A 4,932-nucleotide genomic window follows, 5' to 3' on the forward strand; every position below is an offset into this window, starting at 1 on the left:
GGGACACTTCCCTCCGGGAGGGGGAAATCATCACCATCGTCATCACCAACGCTCCTCTCATCGGGAGAGGGAAATCTCCATCAACATCTTCATCAGCACCATCTCATCTCCAAACCCTAGTTCATCTCTTGTATCCAATTCTTGTCTCCAAGTCCGGGATTGGTGCTAGTAGGTTGCTAGTAGTGTTGATTACTCCTTGTAGTTGATGCTAGTTGGTTTATTTGGTGGAAGATCATATGTTCTAATCCTTTATGCACATTATATCCCCTCTGATTATGATATTGAATATGCTTTTTGAGTAGTTATGTTTGTTCCTGAGGACAAGGGAGAAGTCTTGCTATTAGTAGTCATGTGAATTTGGTATTCGTTTGATATTTTGATAAGATGTATGTTGTCTAACCTCTAGTGGTGTTATGTGAATGTCGACTACATAACACTTCACCATTATTTGGGCCTAGAGGAAGGCATTGGGAAGTAATATGTATATGATGGGTTGCTAGAGTGACAGAAGCTTAAACCCTAGTTTATGCATTGCTTCGTAAGGAGCTGATTTGGATCCACATGTTTCATGCTATGGTTAGGTTTACCTTAATACTTTTGTTGTAGTTGCGGATGCTTGAAATAGAGGTTAATCATAAGTGGGATGCTTGTCCAAGTAAGTGCAGTACCCAAGCACCGGTCCACCCACATATCAAATTATCAAAGTACCAAACCCGAATCATATGAGCGTGATGAAAACTAGCTTGACGATATTCCCATGTGTCCTCGGGAGCACTTTTCCTATTATAAGAGTTTGTCCAGGCTTGTCCTTTGATACAAAAAGGATTGGGCCACCTTGCTGCACTTTATTTACTTTTGTTACTTGTTGCTCGTTACAATTTATCCTATCACAAAACTATCTGTTACCACTTATTTCAGTACTTGCAGAGAATACCTTGCTGAAAATCGCTTATCATTTCCTTCTGCTCCTCGCTGGGTTCGACATTCTTACTTATCGAAAGGAGTACGATAGATCCCCTATACTTGTGGGTCATCAAGACTCTTTTCTAGCGCCGTTGCCGGGGAGTGAAGCGCCTTTGGTAGGTGGAATTTGGTAAGGAAATATTTATTTAGTGTGCTGAAATTTTCTGTCACTTGCTACTACGGAAAGTAATTGTTTGAGGGGCTTTTCCGGGGTATCTTCACCCCGTCCAGTAGAGCAAAGAGTTCATCCTCAACCTACTGAACCTATTGAAAATGAAACTTCTTTTGAGATTCCTTCGGATATGATGGAAAAACTGCTAGCTAACACTTTCGCAAGAGATGGAAGAAAGCATCCTGACGAACATCTACGCTTTGTAGATGATATTTGTGGATTATTTAAGCTTGCAGGTATACCCGATGATGTTGTTAAGAGGAAGGCTTTCCCTTTATCTTTGGAGGGAGACGCACTGACATGGTATAGGCTATGTGATGATACGAGATCATGGAACTATAAAAGATTGAAATTGGAATTTCACCAAAAGTATTACCCTATGCATCTCGTTCATTGTGATCGCAATTATATATATAATTTTTGGCCTCGCGAAGGAGAAAGCATTGCTCAAGCTTGGGGGAGGCTTAAATCAATGCTATATTAATGCCCCAATCATGAGCTCTCAAAATTGACAATTCTCCAGAATTTTTATGCTCGGCTTTCTGAAAATAATCGCACCATGCTCGATACTTCTTGTGCTGGCTCTTTTATGATGAAGTCTATTGAATTTGGATGGAATTTATTGGATAGAATTAAACGCAACTCTGAAGATTGGGACCTCGACGAAGATAAGGAGTCAGGTATGACACCTAAGTTTGATTGTGTTAAATATTTTATGGATACCTATATTTTCCGTAAGTTTAGCACTAAATATGGACTTGACTCTGATATAGTAGCTTCTTTCTGTGAATTTTTTGCTACTTATGTTGATCTCCCCAAGGAGAAGTGGTTTAAATATCATCCTCCCATAGAAGGAAAAGTAGCTACACCTATTAAAGTTGAAGAAAAGATAGTCACTTATAATGATCCTATTGTTCCTACTTCTTATGTTGAGAAACCCCCTTTCCCTGTTAGAATGAAGGATCATACTAAAGCTTCAACTGTTGTTCGTAAGAGCAATGTTAGAACTTATACACCTCCTGAGCAAGTCAAAGTAGAACCCAATATTGCTATTGTTAAAGATCTCTTGTCTAACAATATTGATGGGCATGTTATTCAATTCACTGGTGAAACTGCTAGAATTGCTAAACCCTGTGATAGAGATAAACATAGACCTGTGGTAGGCGTGCCTGTTATTTCTGTTAAAATAGGAGATCATTGTTATCATGGCTTATGTGATATGGGTGCTAGTGTTAGTGTTATACCCATTGGCTTATACAAAGAAATTATGCATGAGATTGCACCTGCTGAGTTAGAGGAAATTGATGTTACAATTAAACTTGCCAATAGAGATACTATATCTCTAATGGGAATTGTTAGAGATGTTGAAGTCTTGTGTGGGGAAACCAAATATCCCGCTGATTTTCTTGTTCTTGGTTCCCCACAAGATAGCTTTTGTCCCATAATATTTGGTAGACCCTTCTTGCATACTGTTAATGCTACAATAGATTGCGAAAAGAATGTTGTTACTATTGGCTTGGATGATATGGTTCATGAGTTTAATTTCTCTAAATTTAGTAAACAACATCGTGAGGAAGAATTGCCTAGTAAGGATGAAATTATTGGTCTTGCTTCTATTGTTGTACCTCCTAGTGATCCTTTAGAACACTATTTGCTAGACCATGAAAAGGATATGTTCATGAATGAAAGAAGGGAAATAGATGAAGTATTCTTTAAACAGGAACCTATTCTGCAGCACAATTTGCCTGTTGAAATCCTAGGGGGTCCTCCTCCACCCAAGGGTGATCCCGTGTTTGAGCTTAAACTGTTGCCTGATAATCTTAAATATGCTTATCTTGATGAAAAGAAAATATATCCTGTTATTATTAGTGCTAACCTTTCAGAGCATGAAGAAGAAAATTATTGAAAACTCTGAAGAAGCATCATGTCGCTATTGGATATACTCTGGATGATCTTAAGGGCATCAGTCCCACTCTATGTCAACATAAAATAAATTTGGAAGCGGATGCCAAACCGGTTCGTGATCCTCAACGACGTTTGAATCCTAAAATGAAAGAAGTGGTAAGAAAAGAATTACTCAAGCTTCTGGAGGCAGGTATAATTTATCCCGTTGCTGATAGTCAGTGGGTAAGTCCTGTCCATTGTGTCCCTAAGAAGGGAGGTATTACTGTTGTCCCTAATGATAAAGATGAATTGATTCCGCAAAGAATTATCACAGGTTATAGGATGGTAATTGATTTCTGCAAATTAAATAAGGCTACTAAGAAAGATCATTACCCCTTACCTTTTATCGATCAAATGCTAGAGAGATTATGCAAACATACACATTATTGCTTTCTAGATGGTTATTCTGTTTTTTCTCAAATACCTGTGTCGGCTAAAGATCAATCAAAGACTACTTTTACATGCCCTTTTGGTACTTTTGCTTATAGACGTATGCCTTTTGGTTTATGTAACGCACCTGCTACCTTTCAAAGATGCATGATGGCTATATTCTCTGACTTTTGTGAGAAAATTTGTGAGGTTTTCATGGACGACTTTTCTGTCTATGGTTCCTCTTTTGATGATTGCTTGAGCAATCTTGCTCGAGTTTTGCAGAGATGTGAAGAAACTAATCTTGTCTTGAATTGGGAATAGTGCCACTTTATGATTAATGAAGGTATTGTCTTGGGGCACAAGGTTATTGAAAGAGGTATTGAAGTTGATAAAGCCAAGGTTGATGCCATGTCCCAAGGACATCAAAGGTATAAGAAGTTTCCTTGGTCACGCCGGATTATATAGGAGGTTCATAAAGGACTTCTCAAAAATCTCTCGGCCTCTGACTAATTTATTACAAAAAGATGTACCATTTGTCTTTGATGATGATTGTGTAGAAGCATTTGAAATACTTAAGAAAGCATTAGTCTCTGCACCTGTTGTTCAGCCACCTGATTGGAATTTACCTTTTGAAATTATGTGTGATGCTAGTGATTATGTTGTAGGTGCTATTCTAGGGAAAAGAGTTGATAAGAAATTGAATGTTATCCATTATGCTAGTAAGACTCTAGACAATGCTCAAAGAAATTATGCTACTACCGAAAAGGAACTTTTAGCGGTTGTATTTGCTTGTGATAAATTCAGACCCTATATTGTTGATTCTAGAGTGACTATTCACACAGATCATGCTGCTATTAAATATCTTATGGAAAAGAAAGATGCAAAACCTAGACTTATTAGATGGGTTCTCTTGCTCCAAGAGTTTGATTTAAATATTGTTGATAGAAAAGGAGCTGAGAACCCCGTCGCAGACAACTTGTCTAGGCTAGAGAATGTTCTTGATGACCCACTACCTATTGATGATAGCTTTCCTGATGAGCAATTAAATGTCATAAGTACTTCTCGTAGCACTCCGTGGTATGCTGATTATGATAATTATATTGTTGCTAAATTTATACCGCCTAGCTTCACATACCAACAAAAGAAAAAGTTTTTCTATGACTTGCGACATTACTTTTGGGATGACCCACATCTTTATAAAGAAGGAGTAGATGGTGTTATTAGACGTTGTGTACCTGAGCATGAACAGGAATAGATCCTACGCAAGTGTCACTCCGAGGCTTATGGAGGACACCACGCTGGAGATAGAACTACACATAAGGTATTGCAATCTGGTTTTTATTGGCCTACTCTCTTCAAGGATGCCCGTAAGTTTGTTTTATCTTGTGATGAATGTCAAAGAATTGGTTTGCAAGTGATGCTTGTCTGTGCTGGGCTTGTCACTGGCTCGGCCAGTGCCCTGACTAACTATTTGGCTTGTG

Source organism: Triticum aestivum, chromosome 4B (assembly GCF_018294505.1).
Source record: "Triticum aestivum cultivar Chinese Spring chromosome 4B, IWGSC CS RefSeq v2.1, whole genome shotgun sequence".
Lineage (NCBI taxonomy): Eukaryota > Viridiplantae > Streptophyta > Magnoliopsida > Poales > Poaceae > Triticum > Triticum aestivum.